The sequence below is a fragment of the Lampetra planeri genome, chromosome 13 (assembly GCF_965212315.1).
Source record: "Lampetra planeri chromosome 13, kcLamPlan1.2.h2, whole genome shotgun sequence".
Lineage (NCBI taxonomy): Eukaryota > Metazoa > Chordata > Hyperoartia > Petromyzontiformes > Petromyzontidae > Lampetra > Lampetra planeri.
The window spans coordinates 12,725,013-12,733,507 of record NC_136119.1 but is presented as its reverse complement, the minus strand read 5'-3'; positions in this window follow the sequence as shown (position 1 = coordinate 12,733,507).

Below are 8,495 nucleotides of genomic sequence, written 5' to 3'. Positions count from 1 at the left end.
GATTATGTGAACCGGTCCTGGGCCTCCCCTAGGTCGACTCAGCCTCAAATGAGTACCTGGTGCCACGCGTAGTAAAACACCGCCACACGGGATACAAAGACGGCCGGGCGTGGTTCTGGCCACCCCCACCCCCTCGTGTGCCTTGCCGGCCTTCACAGGTGCTACTCGCTAACAGCACTTGCCTCAACACTCTCTGAAGTCTATACGGGAGAGAGAGGGGGGTGGTCTTTGTCTCTGTATCATCCACATGGCATGGACATATACAACGCGGGGTGAAGAGAGCCAGCGACGGACACATCGATAATTCTGCTCTCTGCTCAAACACAGCAGAAGCAACAGCAGAGAGAGAGAGGAGTGGGGGGGGGGGTGCAGTCCAATTCGCGATGTCGCGGCGAGATCGTGATGGACTCGTTGGCTTTCGCGTGTTAGACGAGATTATTACACGAGAAAAAAATATTTTTGTATGTTTAAAAAATGATGTCAGCAATTTATTTTTGTCAGAGTTCAACACGTTAACAATAGGTGCGTGTCTCTGTCGATGTGTGCACCTGCTAAGTGTATGTGTTTACACCGACAGAGGGGGTGGTGTTTTCTTAAGATTTATATTTTACGTAACAATTATACTGACGGAGGCCAGCCGACCAAAACGTCCAGTTTCTTCACGGCGGTGCTGTTTATGAATATTATCACACCGTACCGACGGGGTGAAGCATGGTCAAATATCCCCCATTGGCTCCATCACGGACACGATACACGGGACAGACTTCATTCAGAAGTGGCTTGACAAAAGACTTGCAACGCGTTTGTATAATTTCACTAGAACTACTTTTGTTTCGTAAGTCTTGCGATGCAGTTGAATTTCGACCACTATATAATGATAGTATGTATCGTGATGTACCCATAGCTATAATAAAAAAAAAACACTGTACATGTGCACATATACCACGTGCGTGCAATAAGTAAATGCGCGTGAACATCTGGAACAATCAGGAGACTGCGTGAACAAGAGCGCATGTCCGGACCAAAGGCAACTCCTACCGACAGAGCAGAAACTATCACGACAAATACAATTGGCAGCCTTCGTCAATCGACTTCTGGGTAGAGGCTCTTCAGGCCGCGTCACTCATGCACGTGGCGGCTTTGACCATACTTCACCACGCCCGTCACAATCACAACAATGCCTCCCACAGCGCCGCGTAGGCCCAGCCGTGCCTGTTTGAGAGATCGGCCTGCGCTGTTGTTCGCCGTGGCCCGAGGTTGAACTCGGGTCACCGGGTTCAGAGCTCAGCTCGCTCGCTAATGACCGAATCGCAATCGCGCACGCGCGCACTGCACCAGACACAAAAGCGTATACAGTACACGTGTGTGTGTGTATATATATATACTGTGCATGGAGGAGGAAAATTGCCCGAAACGTCGATTTTCTGTGTCACTCAACAACACGCTTTTGGCAGATCGTCCGGTGCGGCCTCAACCCCCCACGCAGTGTGCACCGCCTGTGCAACTGCGTGGGGGGCCCGCGCGGTCAGGAGAGGCGCAGGGCATAGAGCCAGGGGATTGGAGAGAGAGGAGTGGGGGGGAACATTGAATTCGTGGTCGCGTGGATTTTTCTCCGGGTCCTCCTCGGTCCCCCCCCCCTGCACGTTCAGAATCAACGTCGCGCATTCAGAGCGCTTTGGCTGCGATGAATGTCCACTCGATGAGAAGCCACTCCATTGAGCCATCATTCGTGGCCAGATCGCTTCTGAAAGAGAGAGAGCTGTGTAGTAGCTCAGTGGGCCTTACCTGCTCAAATACAACAAATCGTTTGTTGTTGTTGTTTAAATTCATCGCGCTACCATGGCCCAATGCGAACCGCGCTACGGCCACCGGATAGAGAACCAAGCCAGCCAAGCCAGCCAGCGCCACGCTGGTGCATGCAGTGATGGGTCCGTGCGCAGGAACCGCCTTTTCTACTCGGGGGAGGGGATGCCGAGCTGAGGTGGGGGGGGGGAGGGTCCCGTTACGAGCCCCCTCTGAGTGGTGGGGTCCTTTCTCTTAGCGGCCGCGAGAACAAAGTGACGAGGCACGCTCCTATTCACTCGGCTTGTCGCGTGTGCGCTGGGGGTGGGCGGTGCGTGTCCGGGGTGGGTGTGAAGGCTGCGGCGATGGGGATATCGCAGCGGCGGTGGTGGTGGTGGTGGTTGAAGGAGGAGGTGGGGGATGGAGAGAGAGGATGAGGAGGGCTGCTAAGGAGAGAGTGCCTGTGTGTGTGTGTGCGTGTTGCACTGCGCGGGTTGGGGTTAGCGGGGTGCGAGGGGAGGGAGGGGTGTGAGTGGGGGAGGGAGGAGGAGGAGGGGGTCCAACTCGCTTGATTGCGCGCCGACAAAAGGGCGACCTCGGCGAGCCCCGGAGAGAGAGGGGGGGGGGGCGGGGGGGGGGCCCGCGAGGCTGGGCCCGGCTATCGACCCGGCCTCAGAGAACGCGAGCATCTGGAGCCTCACGGCCAGGACCCCTCCCCCCCCCCAGGATCCCCCCCCCAGGACCCCTCCCCCCTTTCGTGAGGAGCTGACAGACACGCGGCGGTTGCGGCGGCACGGGCACACTCACACACTCACTCACACACTCACACACACGCACACACACGTACACACACACTCACTCACACACTCACACACACTCACTCACACACACTCAGTCACACACACTCAGTCACACACACACGCACACTCACTCACACACTCACACACACACACGCACACACACTCACTCACACACACACTCACACACACTCACTCACACACTCACTCACACGCTCACTCACACTCACACACTCACTCACACACACTCACACACACTCACACACACGCACACACTCACGCACACTCACACGCACACTCACACGCACACTCACACACACAAAGATCCCCCGTATAGCCTTAACAGACTGTAGGGGCAAGTGCTGCTAGCGAGCACCTATGAAGGCCGGAACGGTACACGAAGTGGTGGGTGGCCAGCACCACGCCAGTGGCGATGTTTACTACACACTGCACCAGGTACTTATTTGAGGTTGAGTCGACCTAGGGGAGGCCCATGGACCGGTTCAGATAATCGCCACTGGGTGTTGGCCGTGAACTGGAATCGAACCCGGGTCGCCGGGTTCGTAGCGCAGCGTAGCGCGAACCGCTACACTACGCATAAGCACACACACGCACGTATAGAACAGGACAAAAGATAAAGATTCCCCGTGTAGCGCGAACAGACTGTCGGGGCAAGTGTTGTTAGCGAGCATCTATTAAGGCCGGCGCGGCACACCAAGGCAGGGAACGGTCAGTAACCACGGATCTCTGCAGGACAAATACAGATTCCGCTTTTGTCTCCCCAGTCCGAACGTTTACAAACAGCACCAGGTACTCATTTAAGGCCGAGTCAACCTAGGAGAACACCGGGACCGGTTCAGATATTCCTCACCGATGTTGGCCCACTGAGGACGCAGCGCGCTAGGAACTGTCATAAAGACAAAGATCCCCCGTATAGCCTGTTACAGACTGTTGGGACAAGTGCTGTTAGCGAGCAGTACCTATAAAGGCCGGCACGTCACACGAGGGGGTGGGTGGCCAATACCACCCCCGGCCGCCTTTGTCTCCCCATTTGAGGCTGAGTCGACCTAGGGGAGGCCCAGGAACGGATTAGTTAGTCGTCACTAGTGTTGGCCGTGAGCGGGAATCGAACTCGAGGCACCGGGTTCGTAGCGCAGCGCTAACTAACCGCTACACCACCGCTCCCCACTTACATCTCACACACACTCACATTCTCACGCACACTCACTCTCGCTCACTCATTCTCACCCACTCGGCACAAACACTCGATATAACACACACACACACTTACACGTATTCACACCGCACACAAAGATCCCCCCTATAGCCTGAACCGATTGTCGGGCAAGTGGTGTTAGCGAGCACCTATGAAATCCGCCACGGCACACGAGAGGGTGGGTGGTCAGCACCACGACCGCCTTTGTCTCCCTAGTGGCGATATTTACACTCACCACCAGAGATACTCAGTGAATTGAGGCTGAGTCGACCTAGGGGAGGCCCAGGAACGGTTCAGATAATCATCACTGGGTGTTGGCCGTGAGCTGCAATCGAACTCGGGTCGCCGGATTCGTAGCGCCGCGCGCTAACCGCTGCGCCACCGCTCCCCAGACACCGCACACACATCCACACTTACAGACAATAACAGCACACGGGGCCTACTGAGCACCGCGCATGCAATACGCACTGGCACACTCGTCCACTGTGGCTCACGTATTGAGTCCTCAGAGCATGAATCCGATTCGAGTCGTTCGGAGCAATTTGTAAGCGCGATTAGTGCATTTTATACCTTGATTTTTTTTTCTCTGAAATAATATTTTAGGGAATGCATCGCAATATCGTTTTTTTTTCTCGTAACTGGCAGATGCACAGTAGAGTAGTAGTAACATTATCGTAATGCGCCGTGAAGCTAGCCGCCTGAGTTCAATTCCCGGGCACGGCTAACAACAGTGGCTTAGTGGTACTTCTTGCATTCGGAAGTCAGCCAAACAGCCCGAACCCCCCAAGAACGTCATCGCTCCTTCACGCACCCTCACTCACCAGCGGAGTCAAGTATGGTCAAACACCCAAACGACCCAATACGTCATGCGTGGGTAGGCCTTCATCCAGCAGCGGATTGACCAAAGGCCTCGCGTCACGTGGTGTGCGTGCTTCGGATCGTGCTGGAGACACGTCACGTTTTCTCGCTTTTGTGACCGCCGTGTTCTGTATACACCTATAATGTAGAGAGCTATAATGTAGAGAGCTATAATGTAGAGAACGATCATGTAGAGAACTATAATGTATACAACTATAATGAATAAAACTATAATGTATAGAACTATAATCTATAGAACTATAATGAATACAACTATAATGTATAGAAATATAATCTATAGAACTATAATGTATAGAACTACAATGTATAAAACTATAATGTATAAAACTATAATCTATAGAACTTTAATGTATAAAACTATAATCTATAGAACTATAATGTATAGAACTACAATGTATACAACTATAACGGCAGTATTTCATGTGGGTTCGTGACAATGCTGTGAATGTAATGTGCACGCAGCACCAAAGAAAGTCTGGCTGGAATCTTCAGGCTCGTTGTCGGAAGGGTTCGTTCGGGCAAGCTGATGCGTACATTTATTTATTTACATTGAGAGACAGAAAGCGGAGGGGGGTGGGTGGGTGGGTGGGGGGGTAACGCGTGGATTGGAAAACGTCGGGCGGAGTTAAAGACGGCGCGGCGATGAGTCTCGTCTCCACGAGCGGTTTAAGTGGGGGGGGGGGGGCATGGAGCCGGATGCGCCGCGGCTCGAAGGTGCCGCGATGCTCGAGGGTTACGAGAGAGCGGCACCCGCGGCACCCGCGGGACGAACGGCGTTCGAGAGAGAGAGAGAGATGGAGAGAGGGCCGAGGGGAGCGTTCTCCGTGGAGACGGAGCGATTTATGACATCGGCAGTGGATCGGTGACATCGCAGGAATCGCGAGAGGTGACGACGGGGGGGGGCTTGGGGAGGCCTTCATCCAGCAGTGGAATGACCACGACTGATGATGATGATGATGACGACGATGATGATGTTTGGACATTTCCATTCACGAGGTTTTTGTTGGCTGCCGAGAGACGCCGGCAATACCGATCAATGTCATTGATACTCGATGGCCAATCAGCGCGCTGATGCGGGTCGGAGAAGGCCGGCTCGGGTTGGGCAGGGGGGGGATAGACGTCGCAACAAAGTACGGTACAACAATTTATATTGTTCAGCTTACCGTATGTGTAACCCCACGGCAGCCGATGCCACCTGCGGTTGTGTGTGTGTGGTGGTGGCCAAATGAGTAACTGGTGTGGTGTGTCAAAACATCGCCACTTGGGAGACAAAGGCGGTGGGGCGTTGTATGCTGGCCACCCACCCCCCTCGTGTGCCATCCCGGCCTTCATAATTGCTCGCGAACAGCACTTGCCCCAACAGTCTGTTAAGGTTACACGGGGGGAGCGGGCGCTGAGTGTGATGTACCCCGAGCAAAGCAGCAGCATCCACGCCTGCACCATCATCAACAACATCAACAACATTGTCAACACCATCATCCACAACATCAACAACATCAGCATCATTGTCAACACCATCATCCACAACATCAACAACATTGTCAACACCATCATCCACAACATCAACAACATGAAGAAACAACAGCAGGCCGGGGCGATGACTCGTGTGGGGGGGGGGTCTCCCTGCCCTGTGTTTGTTGTTGTTGTGTTTGTTGTTGTTGTTGTTGTTTGTGCGTTGTTGATGCGCCCTGTGATGGCGCGTGTACTCTGGACGTCATCTGATTCCGACCGTTCTGAATCTCGTCTCGTGCGAGTTCGCTGATCGCGCTGCTGGGAATGTCGCACATACATGTATACACACGTGTGTGCGTGTATGTGTGTGTATATACATGGATTTTGTTTACAAAGCAGGTATGCAAACCAAAAAAAACAAAGATCCCCCCTATAGCCGTCACAGACTGTTGGGGCAAGTGCTGTTTGCGAGTAGCACGGCACGCGATGGAGCGGGTGGCCGGAAAAAAACGCTCCCCGGTGGCGATATTTACAGACCGCGCGGGGTACTCATTTGAGGCTGAGTCGACCTAGGGGGAGGCCCAGGACCGGTTCAGATAATCGTCGCGCGTGTTGGCCGTGGGCGGGAATCGAACTCGCGTCGCCGGGTTCGTAGCGCAGCACAGCGCTGACCCATCAGCATGATGACGAGTCCATTAGCGAGTGTTTTGCTGCTGTGAAACACTCATCACGAGGTCGTCACGGGCACCCCGTGTGTGTGTGTACACGTGCTCACGTTCACACACGCACACGGTATGTGTATATATATACACAGTATACACATGCACAAACACACGTTGTGTGTGTATATATACACAGTGTATACACACACACACGGTATGTGTGAATGTACACAGTAAATACATACACACACACGGTATGTGTGTATGTACACAGTAAATACATACACACACACGGTATGTGTGTATGTACACCGTAAATACATACACACACGGTATGCGTGTATGTACACAGTAAATACATACATACACATACGGTATGCGTGTATGTACACAGTAAATACATACACACACACGGTATGTGTGTATGTACACAGTAAATACATACACACACATACGGTATGCGTGTATGTACACCGTAAATGCATACACACACGGTATGCGTGTATGTACACAGTAAATACATACACACGGTATGTGTAAATATACATACACACACGGTATGTGTATATACACACAGTATATACATGCACACACATACACGGTATGTGTATATATACAGTATACACACGCGCACACGGTATGTGTGTATGTACACACACACGGTATGTGTATATATACACACAGGATACACATGCACACGTACACGCCCCAATGATACACGCTCACAACTAACAAAAATCACACACGCGCACGTACACACCACGCGTATACACACACACACGCGCACGTACACACCACGCGTATACACGCGCACGTACACACCACGCTTACACACACACACACGCGCGCACGTACACACCACGCGTATACACACACACGCGCGCACGTACACACCACGCGTATACACGCGCACGTACACACCACGCTTATACACACACACGCGCGCACGTACACACCACGCGTATACACGCGCACGTACACACCACGCTTATACACACACACGCGCGCACGTACACACCACGCGTATACACGCGCACGTACACACCACGCGTATACACGCGCACGTACACACCACGCTTATACACACACACACGCGCGCGCCCTACCAGTATACGTGCACGAATTCACACGGCAGTCGAACAATACACACACACGTGGGCCGCAATTACACACAGAGATAAAGATCACCCGTATAGCCTGAACAGACTGTTGGGGCAAGTGCTGTTAGCGAGTAGCACCTATGAAGGCCGGCACGGCACACACGAGCGGGTCCGTAGCCAGAACCACGCCCGGATGAGTCGACCTCGGGGAGGCCCAGACCCGGGTTAGATCCTGGTCAGTGGAATTGACCGTGAGCGGGAATCGAACCCGGGTCCGTGGCGCAGCGCGCGAACCGCTGCACGGCCGCAGCGACACACACACACACGCGCGCACACACGAGCAACGGAGTTTGTTTTGTTTAATCGACAAAATCTTCATCACCATCCCAATCGGTGTCAGCCCATGATGATTCCATTCCACTGCTGGATGATGATGATGATGATGATCGCCCGTGACCTCAACAGGCGCAACGTAGGAAGCGGCCGCCGTCTCTTTCTCGGCTCCACGTGTCGAGCCGAGCGGGCGGGCCGCGTCCTCCGCTCGCGATGAGCCCTGGGCGCTCGTCCTGGACACAAACTGCGGATGTCGGAGGTTGACTGTGAACTA